The sequence below is a fragment of the Ochotona curzoniae genome, unplaced genomic scaffold (genome assembly GCF_017591425.1).
Source record: "Ochotona curzoniae isolate NIBS_2020 unplaced genomic scaffold, NIBS_Ocur_1.0 scaffold_4701, whole genome shotgun sequence".
Taxonomy (NCBI): Eukaryota; Metazoa; Chordata; class Mammalia; order Lagomorpha; family Ochotonidae; genus Ochotona; species Ochotona curzoniae.
Window position 1 is genome coordinate 11,097,054 of NW_024467122.1, and position 25,739 is coordinate 11,122,792.

General features: G+C 44.3%; 1 protein-coding gene across 16 annotated transcripts in view; it reads right to left on the minus strand.

Moving 5' to 3' along the window:
• Window positions 1-25,442, minus strand: part of UBE3A (ubiquitin protein ligase E3A) — a 90,780-nt gene extending 65,338 nt beyond the window's left edge. For 5 of the 16 annotated variants that reach the window (XM_040968804.1, XM_040968799.1, XM_040968788.1 and 2 more), the window contains exons 1-3: window positions 9,106-9,859; window positions 8,735-8,770; window positions 7,955-8,085 (exon numbers count right to left, since the gene is read on the minus strand). The gene's annotated coding sequence lies outside the window, so the exon portion shown is untranslated. Of the gene's footprint in view, window positions 1-1,613; window positions 1,639-7,954; window positions 8,086-8,734; window positions 8,771-9,105; window positions 9,860-15,266; window positions 15,441-17,692; window positions 17,725-24,913 lie in introns of those variants that run through there. The other 11 variants (XM_040968803.1, XM_040968795.1, XM_040968800.1 and 8 more) reach the window with 8 other exon arrangements.
• Window positions 25,443-25,739: the final 297 nt, after the last annotated feature.

Genomic DNA, 25,739 nt, shown 5'->3' on the forward strand with positions numbered 1-25,739 from the left:
CTGTCAGTGAAGATTACTGAAATATGCACAGTAAGAGATTAACAAAACAGAAGCAGTACAGTAGTGTTACTGTTACATGAATATGCCCTTTCCAGTATTTTGTTGTAATATACTCCACCTTCTTGTGAGGAAGTGCCACTACTCTCACACTTGGCACTTTGGGACTGCTTTCAAGCAAGCTATTTGAATAAAAAATACTGAGATAACTATGAGTCAACCTGATAATCTAGAAACCTATGATTAATAGGCAGGCAGATTATACAAGATGGATACTCTGAACAGTTTTGATGCATTTCTCAGGCAGGAAACCTAATCATGTTAGAATAAAAACTTAAAGATCGTATTTTCAGACTGTGGTTGATAGTTGGTACCAAGGAAAATGAAATCATGGACACTAGATTATCAGTTGTCCATGTTCATGACTGCCTAGCTGACTAAAAACTGAACCTTCTGCTGCTGAATCAGACATGCTACAAAGATCAAATTTCCAAGTACAATTTCTATTGTACATATTACATATGGTTTTTGTACTACAAAGTAAAATCAAAAATATTTTCAGTCAAACTATCATTGAGAACAGTCTGAATGCGACCAATTCTAGCTACATAAAGTGTAAAACAATGGAAATTATATTAGAAGTCAAGCTATCAGACTAGGGTGCAAATAAGTAGTAACAGAGCACCAAGAACAGTAATAGGACTTGCTGCTATTCTGCAAATTTGCTAAATGAGTGTTCAGTGTGAAATTAACAAGATATGCACTTATAAGTGCATTCATCTTTACATAAACAATATATTTTTACTTTAATTAATTTATATTATTTTCCATGATGGTTTTATAGGCAAAGCAATCCCCCACCTTCTCTTCCTCCCTCATACATAGCATCATAACCAAAAAGGGTTTAAAACCAAGAAAGTATTACAGTCAGAACACTAGATAACCATGAGAAGAGAAAATTAGTCCAGAAAATTTTTCAAATATACTAGTTGCTTCTTGCAGGGTATGTTTGAAAAAACTTCAGATGCTACATAACAAGCATAGGAACTGTAATGCATGAGATGGAAAACCAAAACCAACCATTCAAAGCTCTAAGTCTGGCCTAGAAGCACTTCCCAAATCATAGTCAAAAGAGGGGAATCATATGCCAGGAGATGTATATCAATTTCAAATAATAATAATAATAATAATAATAATAAGGAAGTTGTAGGAGAAACTAGCTAAGAAAAAAAAAAGAAAAAACAGCGAATAATGGTTATAATGGATAACAATGTCTAACTCTGATAAACTATAAATGAAATCTAAAGTCAACCAAACAAACAAGCAAAAAAAATTTAAAAAAAAGAGGAAAAAAAAAGTCTCAAAACTTTCAGCTGGATGATCACAAAGAAAATTAAGAAGTGAAAGGAAAAACTTAAGTCTAGAACAAGAAAACATATAAAACATATAGTCACAATCTCTTCATTAGAAATAAATGCTGAAAGATAAACACTCCAAGCTAGAATCAAATGAATAATACATTACACAAAACTAAGAAAAATCACTCTCTGTACACAAGAATGTTACTTCAGAATGTGGACAAGGTTAGTGTGAAGGCTCAACTGGCTAACGCTCACCTTCAACCACCAGCATCCCATTTTGGCACCGGTTCCTGTCCCAGCTGCTCCACTTCCCATCTAGCTCCCTGCTTATCGTGTGGGAAAGCAATGGAGTATGTCCCAAAGCTACGGGACCCTGCATGAGCTGGGGAAGATGGCAGAAGGCTCCTGGCTGCTGGCTTCAGATCAGTTCAGCTCTGGCTGTTGTGGCCATTTTGGGAAGTAAACCAGTGGGTGGAAAACCTTTCTCTTTTCTGTCACTCCTGTATGTAAACCTGTCTTAACCAATAAAAACAAGAGAAATCTTAAAAAAAAAAAATAGGGGACAAAGTTGTACACAACTGAAGTTCCCACAAATTACTGGTAGGAATATAAATAAAACCAATTTAGTAAGAATATTTGGTATTAGCTTAAAATCCTTTCTGTAGCAAAGTGTCTCTACTCCAAAAAGTATACCCAAGAGAAAGGAAACTATTATATGGTAATACAAAGACTTTTCCCTCACAACCTTTCATTGTAGCTTTATTCCTAACACCTAGAAACTGGTATTATAGTCCAGATGTCTTTTAACAGAAGTTACAAACCAACTGAAACCTGCAAAAACACAGATGAATCTCAAAAATGCAAGCAAAGTAAAGGCAACGCTGTGCACATTTTATGGACTGTATAAATCCTAAGTAATGAATGATGTTCTCTACATGAAGTTATGCAGCAAGCTAACCTACGATGGAAAACAACAAAATGGTTTATTTGGGAGGAATGATATGGAAGAAGTTAGGACAGGGTTCTAACAGCTAATTGCAATGTGATACAAAAGTGTATGTCAAAATTCATTTGATGAATGGTAATCCAATGGGCTGTTATTTCCCAAAGATAATCATTCCAACATAATATATCCATATGCTTTTCTACACAACACAATCTTGCATCAAGTGGTAGAGCCTATGATAGCTCTTGAAACCTATGATAGCTCTTTGTGACCATCTCAAGCAACAATATAGTGGTACTCCATGCTCTGTAACTGTTCGTGCTAAGTAATAAAAGTGCCACACTCCTCTCCTTTGTTCTCTTTCGGAATCTAGTAACCGTGCTTCAAAGGCAACCATTCACTACAGAGGCCAAGCAACCATATGCAGACATGAAGGAAGCATTCTAGAACACAGTTCCCAGACCTCAGTTGCAGCTGAAATTCCTGACAATCTCCATTAATTGCTAGATATGTGAAAAGAAAGTCTTCAGATGACTCCAGCCTCCAATCCTCAAGTCAGCCTGAAGGCTGTATGCTTAACTAAAATCAAAATAAATTCTGCTCAATCATGTTTAAAGTAGAGATTCATCAGCAAAATAAATGGTATTTACAAACAGCATTTGGGACAATTCCATTACACAATGTGCTAACAAAAATACCATACTAACCTCTAGTCTTTAATATTAAATCACTATATTCCAGTTAATATATATGCGTAAACTACACTGCAGTTAAACTCGAGTATCAAAAAATAAGACAAATTTAGAAACATAGCAGGTGGTCATTTGGACAGATACAAGACAAAGCAAAGAAAATGCTAATTGTGGCACTGTAACTTTACAATGATTTTAACTATTTTTAAAGTTGATACATAGGAAAAATCTTGTAGTAAAAGGGTAAAGGGTAAAATAAAAGCATTTCCATACAAATAAAAGTTAAAAAACCTTTACAACTAATCTAACTACACTTTAGAAATATACAGTGGCCTAACAGGCTAATCCTCAGCCCATTAGTGCCGGCATCCCATATGGACGCCAGTTCTTGTCCTGGCTGCTCCACTTCCCATCTCACTACCTGGTTACAACCCAGGAAGGCACCAGAGGATGACCCAACACCTTGGAAACCAGGAAGAAGCTCCCAGCTCCGAGTTTCCAATCAGCACAGCTCTGGCCATAACAGCCATTTTGGGAGAGAACCAGTGGATGGAAAACTTCTATTTCCCCTTCCCATTCTCAGTAAAAACCTGCCTTTCAAAGAAATACTAAAATGGGGCATCTATTTAGCCCAAGCAATAAATACTCAGGACACCCAACTCCCACATCAGTTAGGACACTTGGTTAGAGTCGACACTGTTCTGAGATCCAGCTCAAGTACTCAGGTCCCTGTCAGTCACGTGAGAGGTTCAGATGAAGTTCTGGAATCCTGGTTGTTGCAGGCACTTTAGGGAGTGAGCAGCAGATGCAAGATCTTTATCTCCCTCTGCCTTTCAAATAAATACTAATATTTAAAAACAAAATTTTTTAAAGACCAAAAGGAAAGTTAGTAGAACTTAAAATAACAGAAACTTGAAACTAGAAGAAGGAATCTACAAAAAAAGGCAAAATAATGAAAATAATAAATGTAAAAATGTCACTCTCAGGTTTTATTACTGGCCATTTAAAGATGGAGCAGGGACTGTGGTGTTGGCTGCACGTTACACTGCTGGGGTGGGACACTTATCTCGTGTCTCTCCTTCCACTCCAGCTTCCTGCTTCCGTACATGCTGGGAGACAAGTGACAGCTCAAGCACTTGGAACTGTGTGATCTGGCTGGGAGAACCAAATGGAGTTCCTGACTTTTAACTTTGGGCTAGCCTAGCCCTCATTATTACGGGCAATTTGGGGGTGGAGCAGGGCATCCTCTCACTTCTCGCTCAACTCCACAAATAAACTCTAATTTCTTTTCTACAGATTTATTTTTTTATCGGAAAGGCAGATTGACAGAGAGAAGGAAACACCGGTTCACATCCCGAATGGCTGGAGCTGACTCAATCAGAAGCCTGGGGCCAGGAGCTTCTTCCAGATCTCCCAAATCCAATTCCAGGAGCCTGCCTTTCATCTGGACCAATGCTAGATATTCCAAGTATTTGGGGAAGGAATTAGTGAGATATGTTGTCTTTTAGGTTAAAAAAAATAAATTTTTAGGGAGGACCCTGGACAAGTAGGTAGCACCCCAGGCCAGCATATACCACACTGCCAGAAGACCAGGCCCAAGACCAACGCCAGGTCCAGGTCCAGGTCCAGACCTGCTTCTGAGTTGGCAATGGACATGGTGACTATGAATTGTCCCAGGAGGAGAGTTTGGGGATTGTTGATGGGAGGGGACTGCTTAGGAAGTACATTAAAGGGACTACCACAGACAGACCATTGCAATTAGGTAAATAAGGAGGCTGAGACCAGGACACCTGCTCATATGGGAGACCTGGGCTGGACTAGTTGGCATTGATCACAACTCACTGGCGCACATGAAAGCTAGGGCTGGGAGGCCTGCCTGGTGGGACTAGGTTACAGTATCTGTAGACCATGTGAGGTTGAGCTATGACACTAGTGGACACATGTCAGAACTTGGTCTAGGGGCAGATTCCGAGGGGAATTTATGTGCCTATCCCTGTGGGACTGCAATACCTACTCGCCCAGGGGAGAGTTGGTGGTGACAGCCAAGCTAGGCATGATCAAAAAACTCAACACTCATGGGAATTGGGGTTCAGAGTAGGCCAGGTTGGCGCAAGCTGCAGCACCTGGAGAAGCACGCAAGAACCGGATATGGAGATGGCTTGAGATGCAGCATCTACCAGCATGCACAAAGGCCAAGACTAGGAGGCTCAACTATGCCAGGCCGGGCCCTAGTGCCAGCTGACATATATTAGATCCGGGTCTGAGAGCAGGCCTAGTGGGGGAAGTTGGTAACTCCCCTACTACTCTGTAGCTCCTTCTCGTGAGCAAGAGTTGGGGCTGGTGTGGGCCAGACCAGGCACCACTGTGCCAAACAGCAGCACACTGGCATGCGTGGAAGCCAAAACTGGGTGTGGGCCACGCCAACTACGCTTCTGTATTCTCATCCTGTTTGGATGAGAGCTGGAGAGGGAGACAAACTGAACAGGGCTAGGCTACAGCATCTAACGGCAAAGGTCAAGATGGGAAAGTGACCATGTCAGACTGCGCTGAGCAACCACCTGCACACACAAGATCTGTGGCCTAGAGCAGGCCTGGTCAGGGAAATAAGGGAACACCCCTGCTGGAATTGTGGTTCCCACTGGTGAGTGCAAGAGCCAGAATGGGGCAGCAAACTGGGCCAGACACTGTTGCAGTAGTCCTTGGCATGTGTGTGGACTGGGTCTGGGGGTGTGCCAGACTGGGCTAGGCTAAACTCGGCACCTGCTGAACCACAGGAGAGCCAGTTCTGGGGTTGGGCCAGGTGGGGCTGGGCTTAGCACCCAACAACAGTTAAGAGATGGAAAAGGTGTGGGCTGCTCAGGCAAGGCGGCTGTACCTGACAGTGAATACTGAAAGTCAGGCTGGCCAAGAAACTGCCTATGCGCACGATCTCAACTGGGCAGTGGCCTGATAGAGCAGAATGGGAAACTCCTCTGTCAGGTCACAGTCCCTGCTAGCGAGCCCAAGAACTGAGGCTGGAAACAGCCCAGACCAGGCCACGTTAGAATACCCACCAGCTTATGTGCAGGTCAGGTCTGGGAACAGGTCGGACTAGGTCAGTTTTTAGCACCCACTGGCAGATGTGAGAACCAAAATGGGATGCAAGCCAGGCTGGGTTGGGCTGGGCCTCAACATCAGCCAGTTCACATTAAAGCCAGGACCAAGTCTGTCCAGGCTGGACTAGGCTGCAGCCTCCTGTCAGCATGAGCGGAAACTGGATGGAACCAGGCTGCAGCACCTGCCAGTGAAAGCCAAGGTGAAGCGGGCCATGTCAGACTGAGCCGCAGCACACATCAGCACACACAAAACAGCAGGGGCTAGGGGAAGTGGGAGAGGCCTGGTACAGGGACTGCAAGGGACTGCAAGGACCTCCCTGCTGGGCCAGTGCTCCCTCTGGTGAGCATGAGAGCCAGGACTTGGAGCAGAACAAATAAACTGGATTGAGGGGGAGCAGGAGAGTCAGGCAGCCAGGCTGGGGCAGGAGCAGGCAACCAAATCTACTGGAGCATTCATACGCTAGAGTAAGCAAAGACTGGTCAGGTTTTGCAACAGCATCAGCTGGCCGGTAACACAAACAGGGCAAGTTTTGCCTGTCAGACTAGACTGTAGTACCATCTGCAAATTCCAAGATCCAGGGCTGGGAATGGGCCTTACAGAGACACTGTGGCTACCCCCTCTGATGGGCTGCAGCTCCCACCTGTGAGCTTGAGAACTAGGGCACAGGCCTGGCTGGACAGGCAACAGCACCCACCGGCAGTAAGTGTGAACTGGATAGTGAGGTTGGTTGGGTTCAGCTAGGCTGCAACACCTACTGGTGTGTACCAAAGCCAATTGCGATTTGGGATGGACAAGACCAGTCTGCTGCACATAGCAGCATGCGCAGGAACCAGGGCTGGCGGCAAGCCTGATGGGTGTTATTAGAGATTGCTCCAACTGGGCTGCAGGTCCCACTGATCCATATCAGGGCCACATGTGTGGTACGCAGGGTTAGGCTGGGTTGCAGCACCTGCTAGTTTGTGTATGAGATGGGGCTGGGGACAGAACCAACCCAGCAACTACAGCACTTGTGTGCATGCACGCCGATATCAGTAACAAACTGAACCAGACCTAGCTCTGGAAGGCACATATTAAGGCACACATTAGATCAGGAGATTCAAAGCTCTAACCACAGGGGAAAAAACAGGATCTGTGGTGTCACCTTCACGTATCAGAACTAGGTCTCCTCAGTTTCTGAAGCCTGTGCTGTGGACAGCACACCCGGATGCACATGAGGGACAGGATAGCCCATTGAGACCTGCAGAGGACATCTAAATACCACAGCAAAGGATGGAGGGCAAAACAATTTGGACAACCTTCCTAGCAAAGCTTTGTCAGTCAGTATCTGGAAGAATGGAGACTCTAAGGTGGATTATGTCAGCCAATTGACCTAGGAAGGATTTTGTCAACCTTGAAGCAAAAAACTCAGCAGCATCTGAGAACTATCCTAAACCACTTATGCAGTACCTCAGAACATGCTCCACATCAGGGATCCTTTGATAACAGCAAGTGGTCATCCCCCATCTCCAGGCACTGATGTGGTTAGGCTGCTAGGAGCAGCCCTCTCCCCTCCACCCATATACAGGATTAAAGGGGGCAAAAAAGTGAAACCAATTGTCTCATCCATCTTCCCTATATTTCAATCATCTATATCCTAATCAGTGATTTACAAGGGCATACATCCTTCTCAGCTATGTAAACATCATCAAAAATAAAAAGATAAGCAACCAGTAAAGAAATGCAAATAAATAGCAAGGAACTTACACTCTGAAAAGCAAAATAATATGTAAAATATTTGAGCACTCAAAAAAACAGCAAAATTCTTGATAACATTAATCATCAAGAAAATGTAAATCAGAACTATAAAGATACTTCATACTCACTGGGATGAGAATTAATTTTTAATTCCAGAAAATAAGTTTTATTGTTGACTTGGAGAAACTGGAAGCCTTATGTACTGTTGGTAGTGATGCAAAATGGTGCAGCCATTGTATAAAATTATGGCAGGCAGTTCCTCAAAAAATTAAACAGAGAATTACCATTCGACCCAACAATTCTACACCTAAACATATAATCAAAAGAAGCTCTACACCAGTGTTCACAGTAGCGTTAGTCATACAGCCAAAATGTGTAAACTCAAATGTCCTCCAATGGATGGACAAAACATATGCTATTGTGATGTATTATCCATTCTGAAGGAACCATGCTAAAACATTGACGAACTTTAGTTAGCTCTACAAACCGACATAAGCCAAATACAAAAGGTCATGATTCCTGCTGTATTAAGTGTCTAGTAGTCAAATTCATGGGGATGGAAAATAAAATTTAATTATCAGGGACCAGAAAGAGAAAGCAATGGGTGGTTACTGTTTAGTGAATACAGCGTTTCAGTTGTGGAACAGCTGTACCATAACATGAATGTACTTTGTCACCAAACACTGTATTTGAAAATGCTTGAAATGGTAAATTTGTACATATGCAACATCCTTTAAAAAGCGATGCAGTTATCACCATCAGAATGTTTGCAATCAAATCCTGACGAGTATCAAACACTAACAAGGAGTTGGAAGAAATAGAATTCACAAAGACTTGTGGAAATATAAAATGATATAACCATTTGCAAAATAGTCTAAAGTTCCTTGTACATTTAAACATAAACTTACCAAGTGACCCAGTAATTCCAAATTAAGATGGTCACCCTAGAAAAATGAAAACATTATGTTCACACACAAGCATGCATACTTTTAAACAGCCTAAATATGAACATAATCTAAACACACAAAAAAAATTAAACCTGTATAGCTATATCACTTTCAAAATAAATCAGTGATCAATACAAAATGGATGAATCTTAAAAACTAAATGAAACATATAGTATACTATGCCAAAGGCATACTACGCAATGCCATGTATATACAATTCCAGAACAAATCAAGGAAGCAGATTGGGAAGAATGACTACAAAGACACATGAAAGAAATTAAGAGATCTACTGATTTATTTGAAAGGCAGAATTAGATTCGGAGATCTTCTACCTGTTGGTTTCCTCCCAAAGCGGCCGCAATGGCCTGAGCCAGGCCAGGCCAAAGGAGCTAGGATCTTCTTCTGGATCTACCATATAGGTGCAGGGGCCTTGAGACAGGTACTGCAGCCTTCACAGATGCATTAGCTGGGAAATGGACTGGAGACAGAGCAAAAGGGTCTTGAACTGGTGCTCATGAGGGATGCCAGCATCACAGTCAGTGGCTTTACCAACTATGCCGCACTCGTCCATGGCAAAAACTTTTCAGAGTTAGTTCAAATATTTATGTGTGTATGCAGTACAAAATACTTCAAAAAGTATAGTTTGAAATTGTTTGAAAGTATTTTATAGGATGCAAATTATATTTCAGTAAACTATTTTTCTTCAAAATTTACAACTCTTTAGGGCATTTTAAGTGATTGAAGAAAATATCCCTTAAGTAGTCTCAACAATTACCTACACAAGCAGAAGACAGCAAAGAGTAGTTAATCTTAAACCATATCTACCCCAAATGCAATCAGGATTTAAACCATACTAGCTCCAAATATGTACAGAATTCAGATCTACATTTATAAATTTAAGTCATAACACAAAATCATAAAAAGACTAAATACAGATAATGAACTCTTGCATCATCTTTGAAAGCATAAAAAAATCCAGAAGCTATAAGTTATTTACCTATCATGTGTGATTTACCTATATAAAAATTTTAAATTTCATAACTAGATATTGTACAGTTAAAAGATCACAGATGTTGAAACAATATTCACATCTGCAAACCACAGAAAGAATTAAATGACAGGAGTCCAGAATGGTAGCCTGGAAGCTAAAGTCCTCACCTTACACACACCAGGATCCTACATGGGCACCAGTTCATATCCCGCCGGTCCTGCTTCTCATTGAGCTCCCTGCTTGTAGCCTGGGAAAGCAGTCAAGTATGGCTTAAAGCTTTGGAACCCTGCACCAGCCTGGGAGACCCGGAAGAAGCTCCTGGCTTTTGGCTTCAGATCGGCTCAGGTTCGGCCACTGCAGCCACTTGGGAAGTGAACCATCAGATAGAAGATCTCTCTCTCTCTCTCTCTCTCTCTCTCTCTCTCTCTCTCTCTCTTCCTATTTGTATATATCTGACTTTCCAATAAAAATAAATAAATCTAAAAAAAAAAAATAGATAAAGAACACTTTTAAATTATCAATAAACACATGGGACTAGGGCACAGTATGCAGCATAATAGGTAAAGCTGCTGCCCGTGATGCCATGAGAATACCGCTTCCCATCCCAGCTACTCCACTTCCGGTCCAGCTCTGCTAATTGCCTGGACAAAGCAGAAGATGGCCTAGGCGTTTAGCCCCTCCACGCATGCAGTGAATAGCTTGAAGTCCTGGCTCCACCTTGGCTCAGCACAGAGCACTGCGGCCATGTATTGAGTGAACCAACAGACAGTAAAATCTCTGTCTCTCCCTCAAACTCTGATTTCAAAATAAATAAATAAATCCTTAAAAAAATAAAGACAAAAATGGGTAATTTTATAAGGTCAAATGTAAACATTCAGATATTTTTAAGAGATTTTTAGCAAGTTAAGCCATTGCCTGCAAAGCTGGCATCCATATGGGTGCTGTTTGGGGAAAGCAGCAGAAGCGGCCTGAGGAAGTGACCTCAATGAAGTTCCTGCCTTAGGCCTGGCCCAGCGCCAGCCGCTAGCCATTTGAGGAGCCAATCAGCAGAAGGAAGATCTCTCTCTCTCCTCTTTTAGTAACTCTGCCTTTCAAATAAATAGATCAGTCCTTGAAGAGGGAAGAAAAAAAAGGATTCACAGAACACAGAAGCAGCCTTCCAGCTTAGAATCACTCCAGGATAAATGTTCATTACAGCCTAATTTCTAACATTTTAGATCACTATTTCCCTTTTCTTCATCCCTTCCTTTTTCCCTCCAAATTTATTCTGAAAAAATATCTGTAATTATGTTTGCATGTAATGAAACACTTAAAGCGATAACTAAAATTATAAGTGTCATAACTCATCAGGTTAAGCCACCATTAGGAGACAGGCATTGCACATGGGTACTGTCACCTGAGAACACAGCAGAAGATGCCCACAAGCTTGGGTTCCTGGTTTCAGCCTTGTAAGCCCTGGCTGCAGTGGACAACTGGGGAGTAAACCAGTAGACTGAAGATCTTATGGTCTTCTTTCTCTGTAACTCTGCCTTTGCCTTCTGAATGAAAAGAGAGAGAGAGAGAAAGAGAAAGAGAGAGAGAGAGAGAGAAAGAAAGAAAGGAAGAAAGGAAGAAAGAAAGAAAGAAAGAAAGAAAGAAAGAAAGAGGAAGAAAGGAAGGAAGGAAGGAAGGAAAGAAAAGAAAAAAGAAAAGAAAAGAAAAGAAAAGAAAAGAAAAAAAGAAAAAGAAAAAGGAAAGAAAGAAAGAAAGGAAGAAAGAAAGAAAGAAGGAAAGAAAGAAAGAAAGAAAGAAAGAAAGAAAGAAAGAAAGAAAGAAAGAAAGAAAGAAGGAAAGAAAGAAAGAAAGAAAGAAAGAAAGAAAGAAAGAAAGAAAGAAAGAAAGAAAGAAAGAAAGAAAGAAAGAAAGAAAGAAAGGAAGGAAGGAAGGAAGGAAGGAAGGAAGGAAGGAAGGAGAAAAGACTGAAAAGACAAAAACAACAACAAAACCTCCAATGACCTCTTAGGCTGCACAAAGGTAAAAATCAAACTCCTCATTAAGACCAAATGATCTCTGCCTTCGGGTCTTTATTTCCCACCTTTTGAAAAGATTTATTTTATTTTTATTACAAAGTCACATATACAGAGAGGAGGAGAGACAGAGAGGAAGATCTTCCATCTGATGATTCACTCCCCAAGTGACCACAACGGCAGATGCTATACAAATCCGAAGCCAGGATCCAGGAACTTCTTCCAGGTCTGCCACACGGATGCAGGGTCCCAAGGCTTTGAGCTGTCCTCGACTGCTTTCCCAGGCCACAAGCAGGGAGCTGAATGTTTCCCATCTTTTCTAAAGAAATAAAACACTCTCTACAATTACCCTGGCCATTTCTTCATTCATCATATACAGTACTTTCCCATTGTAAGATTTCCAAATTCACTATATCCTTCACTTAGAACGCTCCTCCCCATCCATCCTCTGGGTTAGTTCTCATTTCTTTGCTCAAATTACCACACCAGCAAAGTTTTCTCTGGTCATCCTAAAAAAGCTTCGCTCATCCTTCCCACTTCTGCACCACATTTCTCAACATCTTTCCTTACCAGTCTTATTTATCTATCTTTTTTTTTTTTGGTCCCTCTTTCCACTTTCAGCATGCAAGTGCCATGAAGATAATAATTTGGATACTTAGATTTCTATTGTTAATAGAAATAAATTATTCAAAATACAAGTTAGCTGTGCAAAAAAATCTATGAAAGCAATCAATAATCCGAAAATACATTTTTAAAAAAATCATTTCACCAAAACATCAAAAAGAATACAATTCTTAGGTATAAATTTAACAACAGAAATAAGATCTGTAGACTGAAACCCACAAACATATTTAAAAAAAAAAAGGAAAGGAGATCTAAACAAATGAAAAGACATCTCACACTCAACATCAAAACAAAATACTAAGGCAGTAATCCTCCCCAAACAGATCCTCGGCCCACATTCAAATCTCATGAAAATCTTGGTTTGCTTTTGAATCCTGCTAACTCTAAGACACATCTGGAAACTCAGATAGCCAAAAGCAATCTTGAAAATAGAAGTCAGGCTGAACATGCATAATTCCTGCTCTCAAAATGTATTTAAAAGCTTTGTGTATTATTGGCATTAAAAACAGATATACGAATCAAGGAGCTTAAGTAATTTTCAACAAGGATGCCGAGATCATACAATGAAGAAAAACCACCCTTAAATAAATGGCACTAGGATAATCAAATAGCCACATATAAAGGATTGATACTGGATACCTACCACCCACCCACACAAAAATTAAACAGGCAACAGACCTAAATCTAAAGAAAGCTCCTGGACAAGAACACAAGTATACATCTTTATGAGCCTGTATTAGACAATGACTTATTAGAAAATGACATGAAAAGTAGACCTCGCCAGAATAACTGTGCTTCAGGAGAAATTATCATAAGCACACACACACACAAATCATGGAATGGGAGAAATGTTTGGCAAACATATCTGACAAGTCATTTCTTTAAAAAATACAAGAGCTTGGCACCATAGCCTAGAAGCTAAAGTCCTTGCCTTGCAAGCACCAGCATCCCACAAGGATGCTGTTTCATATCCCAGCAGTCCTGCTTCCCATCCAGTTCCCTGCTTGTGGCCTGGGAAAGCAGTGAGGGATGGATCAAAGCCTTGGGATTCATGCATGGAAGACCCAGAAGAGGCTTGTGGCTCCTGCCTTTGGTCCGGCTAGGCTCTGGCCGTTGCAGCTGCTTGGGGAGTGAATCAATAGATGGAAGAGCTTTCTCCATGTCTCTGACTTTCTAATAAAAATTATATCTGTATATCTGACTTTCCAATAAAAATTAACTAAATTCTAAAAAAAATTTTTTTTTTTAATAAAAGATATATGAAGAACTCTCAGGGTGACTCCATGACATAGTAAGCTAAGCCTCTGCCTGCAGCCTGGCATTCCACATGGGCACCTGTTCATACCCCAGTAGCTCCACTTTCAATCCAGCTCCATTATGATTTATGGAAACAGTGGGGAATTGCCCAAGTCCTCAGACCCCTGCATCAGCATGGGAGTCCAGGAAGGGCCCTCCTGGCTTTACATCAGTCCAGTTCCTGCTGTTGCTGCTATCTGAGGAGGAAGACAGTAGACAGAAGATCTCTTTCAAACAAGTACATCAAGGCAAGGAAAGGCATGGGAGGGGAGGAGAGGAAGGGGAAAGAACTTCTATAACAATAAAACCAGTTAAGACATCACTTGCGTTGCCTGCCTCTCCCAAGAGCACCACTGCACTCCCCATCCCAGCTTCCTGTAAGACCCACCTCAGGAGGCAGCAGGTGATGCATGGCTCAAGTCTAGAGTCAGCGCCTGGCTGCTGGCTTTAATCCTCCCCAGCCCAGCCATTTCAGACAACTGGAGAGTCAATCTGCACACAGAAGAGATCTCAATCTCTCTCTCCCCATCTCTCTCAAGTAAATAAAGGAGTATATACTTTTAAAAAGAAAAACAAAAGGCAATATTCTAAAAAAGATAGTGACAGATTTAAACACATTATCTCTCCAAAGATTACAGAGGATTAGAACAAAAATAAGGTTCATCACAAGTAACCAAGGTGTTGCACATTAAAAAAACACAGATGCACCTTCACAACTATAAGGATGCTTAACACAAAAATGACAGCTAAGTGCTGACAAAGCTAGCAGACAAATCAAAATCCTCACTCACTGCTTTTGGCAATTATAAAACATGCAGGCACTTACGAAGCATATTTGGCAATTTCTCAAAATGTTTCTTTTTTCAATTTTTACTTATTTATTTATTTTATTGGAAAGTCATATATACAGATAGGAGAGACAGAAAGATCTTCCATCTGCTGATTCACTCCCCAAGTGGCCGCAACAGCCAAAGCAGCGCTGATCTGAAGCCAGAAGCCAGGAGCCTTTACTGGGTCTCCCATGCGGATGCAAGGTCCCAAGGCTTTTGTCTTTCCCTAACTGCTTTCCCAGGCCACAAGCAGAGAGTTGGATGGGAAGCAGGACCTCTGGGATATGAAGCGGATCCTGCTGTGTACAAGGCAAGGACTTTTCACTTCTAGACTATGGCGCTGGGCACCAAAACCTCAAAATGTTACCTAGGGTTATCCTCTGATTAGCATTTATACTAGAAGGTGTCTATCACCAGATAATTACATGCAGTCCATACAAAAGCTGGTATGATGTTTATAACAAAGTTACACAGAATAACCAAAAAGTGTGAACAACTGGCTCTGACTACCGCCTCATTTCCTGCTAATGCAGATCCTGGGAGACAGCAGTGAGGCAACTGGATCTGTAGCTGAGTTCTCAGGTTCAATCCAGTGCAATCCTTTCAGGCATTTGGAAAGTAACCCAGGCAATGGGAGTCTGCTTACACCAGCAAGTGTGCTTGCTCACTCTCTGCCTCCCAAATAAATTTGAAAAATTGTACAAGGGAGAGGTGGAACTCTGCAGTGCAATGCCCCCATCCCGTACCAGACTGTCCATTCCGGTCCCAGTGTAATACAGCTCCCTGCTGCATTTCTTCCACAGTCAGTCCTCTACCACAAGGAGTCCCACAATTGGTGCCTTCCACCAATAAGAAGGACCCAGATAGCTTAGGGTTCAAACCTAACCTAGTCCTGGTTGTTGTGACTGGTGAATAGGCCTGGTTCAGCCCTGGTTGCTAAGGATGCAAACCAGCAGCTACTTTTTTTTTTTAATTAATTAATTTTTTTTTTTATTAGAAAGGCGGGTATACAGAGAGGAGACAGAGAGGAAGATCTTCCGTCTGATGGTTCACTTCCCAAGTGAGCGCAACGGCTGGAGCTGTGTTGATCCAAACCAGGAGGCAGGAGCTCTTCCAGGTCTCCCATGCGGCTGCAGGGTCCCAAGGCTTCGGGGCCTTCCTCGACTGTCTTCCCAGGCCACAAGCAGGGAGCTGGAAGGGAAGCGGGGCCTCTGGGATTAGAACCAGTGACCATATAGGATCCCAGCAAGGACCTTAACCACTAGACTATCACGCTGGGCCCAGCTGCTCTTTCAAGTAGATGGAAATAAGCATTCAAAATAAGACAAAAGGCAGGTTTACACCAGTACCCAACAAACTGAACTCCATGCATATTTGTTCAGGCTTAGGACTCACACACCATCCCTGTGCTTTTGTAAGTGGACTACAAAAAAAAATTCATCAAAACTGTGTATTTTAAGAGAACTAGCATGGATTTCTAAATGGTTTTTGCACATAAACAAACTTATACTAACTTGTTATAAAATGTCTCAACAGGTTTAGTTTGAGGCACTAAAAAGTCTAAAACATTAATTTGATAACACCGCCTACCATAGTAACATGAGTTCTGTCAAATTTTGAAACAGCTATGATATTCACGCGGAAGCTCAGATGAAAGAACAAACCCACAGAAAGCAGCAGTGTCCCCTGGATAAGCAGTGTTAGGAAAATCTGATCCGATGCTGAAGACAAAACCCACAGCACCATCCACACCAATTTATGAATAAGAAGTAAACCTTTTCACTCCGTAATTAGCAGGAAAAAAGCAATACCCAACATCAACCAGTCTGGCTCCACAATCCTAATGGAAAAAGTGAACAAGAATCCTAACGAAGAAATGAGAGAGGACAGAACAGGTCAACCAACCAGCTCAGCTATGATGGACTAAGTCAATCAGTGGATTTTTCAAAGACCTCATAGTGCTTGGAGTGGCAAGATTGACAGTGATTCATAACTGTGGCAATATCAAAACCATTTGAGCAAGAACCTCAGAGCATGCCCTACATTCGGGACCTGGGGAGGGTGGGAAATTGGGTGGGCCTTCTCCCTTAATACCCCCTTTTAAACATGAAGGTAACAATATGGAAAACATACTAGTATTATCCACTTTCCTGTAGCCCTTGAACCTTCTTACCCTAATTAACTATGTAAAGAATGTCAAAATACATTTTATCAAAAAAAAAAAAAAAAGAAAAAGTGAACAAACTTTCTCAATGAGTATTAAAAAATGACTGCAACAGTAACAGAGCTTTCAGTGGGAATCAAGATGCTACAGCATTTTTTCCAAAGAAGGCAGAGAAACATTCAGCAAAGTTCCCACAGTCAGTCCTCTACCACAAGCCTCCTGCTCATTTAACTCAGCAAGCAATTGTCAGGCGCCATGGTTTATTTTTGTTCTGTTTTAAAACGTATTTATTTGGCCTAGCGACTAAAGTCCTCGCCTTGAACACGCTGGGATCCCATATAGGCACCGGTTCTAATCCCGGCAGCTCCACTTCCCTTCCAGCTCCCTGCTTGTGGCCTGGGAAAGCACTCGAGGACGGCCCAAGGCCTTGGGACCCTGCAGCTGTGTGGGAGACCTGTAAGAGGATCCTGGTTCCCGGCTTTGGATCGGCGCAGTACTGGCCATTGCGGTCACTTGGGGAATGAATCATCGGACGGAAGAACTTCCTCTCTGCCTCTCCTCCTCTGTATATATCGGAATGAAATATCGGGACGGGAAGGAAATTTCCTTTCTCTGCCTCTTCTCCTCTGTTTATATTATTCGGACTTTTTGTAAATTAAAAATAAAAAATTTAATCTTTAAAAAAAAAAAAAGATGTATTTATTTATTTGAAAAAGTTACAAAGAGAGGAGGTAAGGAAAGAGCTCTTTCATCTGCTGGATCACTCCCCACATGGCTTCAATGCTCAAGCACCAGTCGAGCAAAAACCAGGATCCTCATGTGAGTGGATCTCCCCTGGTAGGGGCCATCCTCCACTGCTTCTTCCAGGTCAGCAAGGAGTTGAACCAGAAGCGGAGCAGCATGAACATGAACCAGTCCACATACACGATGCCAGCAATGACTTTACCAGCTATGCCCCACCACTGGCCCCAAGGTGCCAGTTCTGATGGAAAATCATTAGCTATTCACCTTCCAAGCCTGATCTGGCTCTTTGACTGTGTGTTTCTTAATTCTAAAAAAAAAAAAAAAAAAAGAAAGAAAGTTTTAATATGCACCCATTTTTCTTTAGTTAATAATTTAAAGAGCCTACACTGACATGGTTAAACTCCCAGGGTCCTCTGGGGGATGTACTAAATGGCTGGTATTATTACTTACAAAATACACTGAACTTGATGGAACGTATGTGAACAAATAATAAAAGAACTTTTATATTTTAGCCATTTTCATAAACATTTTGAAATTCCCAAATACTTGTGGCACAGGTACTAGCTTTAATAATGTCTTAAAGGATTCTCTTCTAAGAACCACTTGTGATGCCTTTATGAAATTCCTGTTCAGATATCCTATAACAGAATTTCAGAAAATCTTAACCAGAATGGTTCTCTATTTTCTAAAATTTCTTTTTCCTTCCAGTCAATCCCAAATCAACACAACAAGTCAAATAACACAAATTATAAGATATTCGATTCTGGATTAACAATACTACACAATGCACTACTATCAAGATCTATTTTCATTTCAAAATTACCAAAAAGTTAGTGTTTCTTCCTCTATTATTGGCTGTTCTTGTTCCCTGAACCTACTGAGCCTTAACAGCCCCTAAAAGCTTTTATGAGGCTACACTGTGGCATTACAGCTTAAGCCTCTGCCTACAGTGCCAATGACGCTTAGGGAGCCAATTTGAGTCCCAGTTCCTCCACTTGTGATCCAACTCCCTGTTAATGCATCAAGAAAACCAGTGAAAGATGAACCAAGTTCTTGGATCTTTCTGCCTACATGGGAGACATGGATGAAGCTCCTGGTTCTGGTCTGGTCCAGCTACCGCACTGTACACTTTTGGCAAGTGAACCAGCAGATGAATGCTTCTAACTGCATTCTAATGCTTCTAATTTCAAATATACAAGATCCTTTTAAAAAGAAGTTTAGGGGGCAACTGACGCTCCCTGCAGTGTGGCGACTGTGGGGGGTGCCCCTGCCGGGTCGGACCCAATGCGGGGGACTCATGCCAAAGACACTGCCTCCCCCAGGGCGGCCAGTGCACCAAATGGTGCCAGGCATTGCCTGCTGGCCGTCCGGCAGGGCTAACTCTGGGGTTTTCAAGATATGTAGTTGCTGCCTGGGGTCACTCATGACTAAGACTAGGTTGAGTGAAGGTGCAAAGTGCATTTTCGGGTATTCTCATGACAGGGTCATGAAAGATTTAAGCATGCGAGGGGACCAAGACCTAGTGGTTTTAGGGAAGTATCCAGAAGATAATTTCAGTAAGACAGATGCAACAGCTCAATTATGAATACAGAGATGGGATATTAGTATAGAACATCACTGATCGCCACACACTAGCCCACACCGAAGCTATGGATGGGGGCCTCTTTGGAAGTGTTGGGTACCATTGCCCGACTGAGTGTTGGAGTTGTGGAGTGGTCACATTTGGCAGGATCAAGACACTATCCAGCACGCAAGAGAACTTGGGCTGGGGGTAGACTCTGTGGGGTTGTGTGGGCCCAACCCTTTGGAATACAAGTCCCCCGGGTTAGCTTGCAAGCTGGGGTTGCAATGGTTTAAGCTAGATGTGACCACGCCACCTGCCATCACTCATGGGTAAAGGAATCCACAACAGTCAGGGTAGGTCAAGGCAGCAGCACCCAAACGTGCATCTTTAAACAGGATGTGGGGTGGGCCGGGCTGCCACTGGAAGGGGGCAGAATGGGCAGGGCTGAACAAACCTTAAATCACAAGAAACAACAGAAATCAGGTTGGAGCACAGCTCATGCCATGTAGGTCCTTGCATATACTGATCTGCATGAGGCAGAGGCACTAAGCCACAGCATCCAAGGGGCCAGGACAAGTGAGGGGCTCTGCCAAGCGGAGACAGAACAACCACCGGCCTACACCTGCTCTATGGCAGGGAAGAGGCCCGGGTGGGGAAATAACGGGACACCCTAGCTGGGTTGAGTTTCCCACCAAGGAGCGCATGGGCTGGAACTGAGGCTGCATTCTGATCAGGATACGATTGTAATCTCACTTGGCACAAGTGTGGACTGGGACGGGAAGCACCAAGCCAGGCGAGATTCCAACACCATCTGGTGCTCTGGAGGACCGGGGAGAGTGGTGTGACGGACTAGGCTAGGTCTCAGCCCTTACTGAACTATGTGTGAGCTGTGTGGGGGTATGGAAGAGCCATGGCTGAGTTGAAATATCCAACAACAAGAACCAGCTTGGGTCGAAGGCCAGTCAGGAAAAGCCACTGTTCCTCCTAGGATAGGAGGCGAACTGAGTAGTACTGGCTCATGGACCCACTGGTATGTGCGAAAACTGGCATTGGGAGAGGTTCTGGTGGAGGAGCCTGGGCAACTTCTCTGGCAGGACACAGTCCCATGCAGGTAAGCGCAAGAAGCACAATAGGGAACAACCCAGAACAGGCAATGAAAATTATCCCACTGGCATACACATGGCATGGGTTGGGGGCAGACCAGCCTGAATCTGTTCACATTACCTTCTGGTGAATCCGAGCACCAGAACAGAGTGTGGGTCGAGCCAGGTTCGGTTGCAACACATACCAGTACACAACAAGTAATGCCAAGGTGAGATGAGCCATACCAGATGTGGCTGCAGCTCGCAAACAGCACATGTGACAATCGGGGCGGAGGCAAAGCCAACAGGGGAATGTGGGCACCCCTGCTGGACAACTACTTCCATTGGAAAGTGTGAATACAGATGGGGGCAGTTCAGACTAGGCAGGGCTATAGCACCTGTGGCCCTCACGGTGAGCTGACTGTTCTGACTGGTGCGGGGTAAAATTAGAGTGGGTTGAGGGGTGTTTGGGCTTAGCCACAAGCATTAGCTGGCAGAGGCTGGTACTGGGAGCTAATTCTGACAAGTCAAATGCCAAAACCACCTGGAGACTGCATACTCTGGGAGTGGGTGTGGCCTAGTAGGGAAATAGTGGGCACCTCCCTCAGGGTTACCACCCCCACTGGACAGCACGAAAACCAGGATAGGGGCAGGGGTGGCTAGACAGAAAGGCACCTGCCAGTGGGTGTATGGGCTGGATAATAGGTTGGTTGGGTTGAACCAGGCTTCAATGTCCATTGACGTGTGCAAGAGCTAAATGGGATGTGGGACAGACTGGACAAGCCTGCGGTGCATACTGGCAAGCATGGGAACCAGGGTAGGGGGCAGAACTGGTAGGAGTTTTGGGGAGTCGCCCCAACTAGGCTGCAGCTCCAACTGGTTTGCATGAAGACTGAGTATGAAGTGGGTAGGATTGAGCTGGACTACAACACCCGTTGGTTCACAAGGAAGACAGGGCTGGAAGCCGAACGGACCCAGCAATCACAATGACCAGCATATGCATAAGCTGATTGGTGTGACGAATAGTGTTGGAGTCTGTACTAGCAAACTCACTCAAGAATCAGATCTGGGATCAACTCAGATGAAGCTTCTTTGGATATTTCTCCAACTGAACTGCTGATCTTGGAACCCCAACCATCAAGAGACTGTCAGCCAATGGACTCTGAATAGGTTTCATTGCGGTTGGGACGGTGAGATTGGCAGCAATCCAGAACGGATGAACTATCAAAACTGTTTGAGCAGGACCCTTGGAGCGCGCCTCATGTTGGGGATCAGGGATGGGTGGGAGGTAGGGTAGGGCTTTTCCCTTTGTTACTCCCCTAACCCCAGATACAGGGCAAAATGATTATATTAGTGTGGAAACAATGATATTACCCACTTTCACCCTGTAGCCCGTGACCCTTTGTACCCTAAAAACTAAGATTAATTTTAAAAAAAGTCTGAAATATATGCAAGTCTTTCAAGCTATCCAGTTTCATGAACATCCTTCATTAGTATAATTTCAAGAAATGTTGCATTAAAATAATTCTATCTTTTAACTCAATTTCCCATGAGCTTTCTACGTCCCTTCATACAACACAGTATGAGCTAGATATTTGGGTAGTGGGCTGGCATCAAAATAGGAGCTAATGCCCATGCAGTTCCATGAACAAAGAATGAAACAGTTAAGTCGAGCGGTCTGGGAGATGGTGTGGGGGTGAAGGGGTAGAGGGCAGGAGGACCTCAGGATTCAATCAAGGGAAGATGATGCAGCTCCATTTCCAAGTTTACCCCCAAAAAAGAAAGGGGGGGTTTTACCTAGATGAAGTGACTACACAGTCAGCTCCCAGTTTATCTCTGTGACCCCTGTATCTAGCCCTATCCATAGTAGCCACAAGAGGTAGCTAACTGTTAGCTGATCATTTACGGATTTACTGATAACCAAAGCAAACATACTGTAGGCTTTCAGTCTTAGCTCCCTCGCCCCAAATTCCTATGTTGAACACTCAACCCCACAATGTGAGGTATTAGAAAGTGGGGGGTCCAAGAAAGGCTCTGCCCTCTTCAACGGTATTAGTGACCTCATGAAAGTGACCCCACGGAAACCCTCTATCCTTCCACCAGAGACAACAGTGATAGAAGGTGACTTTGAAACAGGACCTGGGCCCCCATCTTCCAGCCAGCAGCCTGATCTGAGACCCTGGCCTTCAGAACTGTAAAGGATAAGCATCTGTTGTTTAAAACAATTCTTAGTTTTGTTTTCTGTAAGTCACCCAACCTATGGTACATTGTAATAGTCATTCAATTAGATGAAGACATCGGGTAAACACCAGTTCTTGCCCTCACAGTCGGCACTGCTATTAGAAACAGACCAGGAAGGGGAGCACGCTGCTGTGCACCGCATCCAGGTGCTCTGTCACTCTGCAGAAACACCGGCCTGGAAGAACTCCGAGGAGCATGAGTGCTCCTGTCTCAGGCATGCTGCATCCTTTAATCCACACAGGTGCCACCTGCCTTCACCAGCCCTTTCCCAGGTAGCCCTGTGGCTCATCAAGACTAAGCAAACAAGGATATGTCAGAATTAGAAAAGCAGGGTGTCTCTGACTATGTTTAAACCTAACCTGAGGGGAAGGCTGTCAAAATTAGCCAAAACTCTGCTGTCTGGAACCATCCTAAAAACAGCACCTAAGGCTTATCAAAGTGTTTTACTTGGAAAAACACTACTGAAAATTCTGTCTTCACTCACAACAATCAGAAAAAAACTTTTTAAATAATTGCATATGTACTGAGTATGTTTCCACACATAGACCTGCAGATTTAGATTTTAAAAAGTATACAACATAAGCAAATATAATCAGTAATCTTTTAAGAAAACAGACATTTGAAAACACCGTTTCCAACACTTAGTCTGAAAAATTCAGCCACAACTCAGTTATGGATCATGTACCACTGACCAAAAATTTTCTGGAGGGCCAACTGAAACATAAATAACTGAAGAATTAAGAAATAAGATGGACAGATAACATGTTACATGCCCAAGGACACATGGCCAAAGATACACCCACTGAATCTTGTAAATAGGCCGAATTAAGTGGTACAAGAATAGGTATTCTTCACACCTCTGACAGGATAACGATTTTTATTTACTTATTTTTTCAAGCCATAAAAACAGTAAAATTTAAGAAAGATAAAAGCTTACAAAAGCAGTGAGGAGAAAGCAGCAGAGTATTCCCTCTCTGCATAAGCTCCTCGGGGACAGGCAGGTGCAATGTCCACAGCATGGCGTGCGTATGACTTGGCAAACGAACGTGGGTTAAATATTGACAAAGACTTCAGAGCTTATATTCTAATTTTGTAAATAAAGATTACAAGTTATTTCTTTGTATCATGATCTTGTATTTATTACAAATCCTCATACATAAATGGCTTCTAAAAGCTATTTTTGGAGTCTTTTTTTCCTGTTATTCATGCTTCCTTTTATTTCTTTACAGGCATTCTGGGTACCCTTTGGGCTTATCAACAGCATCAGTAATACTGTATTCATTAAAAAGGGCTAAGTGGTAGAGATTCAAAATCAGGATGTAATTTCAAAATTATTTCTCTATACATGCCAAGAGAAAGATTTTTATCTCTCCTAAATCACAAATTTTATATGAGTTACCAAATAATCTCTTTGATAGAGTACTATGAGTCAGAGGCGTGAAGAAAAAACAAGATTCTTACCCCTCTTGTACAATGTATTCTAAAGGATCCAATGGGCCCTACCTGTCTTACATACATGACTTAACAGCTGTATTTCTCCAAGCCCCTTTGCTCTGCTGGACCTGTCAATATCGCAGATGGAGAAATAACCCCAAATTATCACTCGTACCCATATTCCTTTATGACTGGGAATAAACGTGCACTGTAAACCACACGTAGTGGAGTGCGTTCTGAACAGCATCTTTGCCACTTAATAAATACAACCTCAAGCAGATTTTAAGCTGTTTCTATATTCACTTGACCATAAAAAAACCACAAAAGATCGAGAGGCTAAATTATTTTTACAGGATCCTACACTTAACCAATCAGTGTCCATATCAAAATATTAAAAAAAAAAATTTTTTTTTTAATTTTCTGGACTAAAGCACTTGGCACATTCGAGTCCTGCTTTACCAGTAAAAACCTCCGCACCAACACAACCAAAGACTCCTTTCCATTTTCTCAAGGGGGGGGGAGTGTGGATAGAAATAAGTAAATAAATAAAAAGCCATCTGCTTGCAGGTGTGCGCTTGACACAGCCTTCTCTGGCGAACCCAGTAACTCACGGTCAACTTCAGAATCCTACTGACCAGCAACAAATGAGCAGCCCGCGAGCAGAGCCCCAGCTTTGACACCACCACTCCATCTGCCTTCTCTCTCCACCAAAACCCACCCAAAAACCCCAGCCGACCAGGCGCACGTCTAAATATGTCTTCCCTCCAGAGACCCCCACCTCCCCCCCCAACACACACCCAAGAAAATAAATGAATAAATAGGATTTTCACAAGGCCGAGAAAAAAGGGGTTCACCATTGACGAAAATGGCCTGCCCTTCTCCACCGGGAGCCCTAGCGGGCTCGGCGCCCCTCGCTCCATGAAGGCCCCGTTCTCGACGCCCTGCACGTCCCGCCCAGCCCCGGGCGACAAAACCCTGCCTCCGGCGCTCAGCCACGACTGACAGTTACGGCTGCGGCAGCCGCGGCCAGCAGGGGCCTTGTGCTGGCACCGGCCCCTCCGGACCACGCGCCCCCGGGGTGGGGGCAGGGGTGCCGCTCCCGGCCGGCGCGGGCCCCGCACGGGGAGGGAGCGCCGCCCGGGCCGCGTCCGCAGCGACACTGACCTGTCGTCGGCCCCGCGCCTGGGCTGCGGCCCTCGCTGCTGCGGCCGCCGCACTGGTCGTCGTCGCCCTCGCCCGCCGCCTCCGCCCGCCACCGCCTCGTTCCCTTTCGCTGCCGCCACCGCCGGGGCTCATGCGGGACCCGCGCTGCCTTCTCCGGAAACCGAGGCCGGGACCGCCGAAGACCCGCCGTCCGTCGCTGGCCGCCGCGGTGTGTCCACGCCGGGGGGTGGGGAGGGGAGGGCTGCAGGCCGCGAGCTACTCCGACGCGGAGCCGAGGGAGGCGCCGCCGCCCGCTGCCGCCGTGAGCGCGGGGTCGACGGAGGTGAGGCGTCAGTCGGGGCAGAGGACGGGCGCCTGGGCCGGCGGCCGGCTAACGCGGGCGGCGGGATGCGCGAGCGAGCGAAGGGGGAAGCGTCCGGGGGGTGGTCGTGGCGAAGGGGAAGAAAAAAAAGAAGGCCCTGTCGTCTCCTAGAGTCACCCCGAGCCCCGAGCCACCATCTTGGAAGAAACACGGATCTCGCGACCGCGGCGCAAGACGGGAGGACTGGCTGGGCGGGCGGAGTATCCCGGCAGGCAGCGCGCGCCTCCCGGACGGGCGACGGCTCCGGGCCCGGACGCGAGGACGCGGGGCGGGGCCGGGCGGTGCGCGCGGGAGGGCGGCGCGCGCGGGAGGACGCCTCGCCCCGCCCCTCCCCCGGGCGCAGGCTCTGCCCCCGCCTCCCGCCGGGCCGTCGCCGCCGGCGCAGGGGCGGCTGGGAAGGAGAGGTGGTCCGCGGCTGCTCCGGGAGTCCCAGTGGGGCAGGTCGCCATCTTGGGACTGGGCACA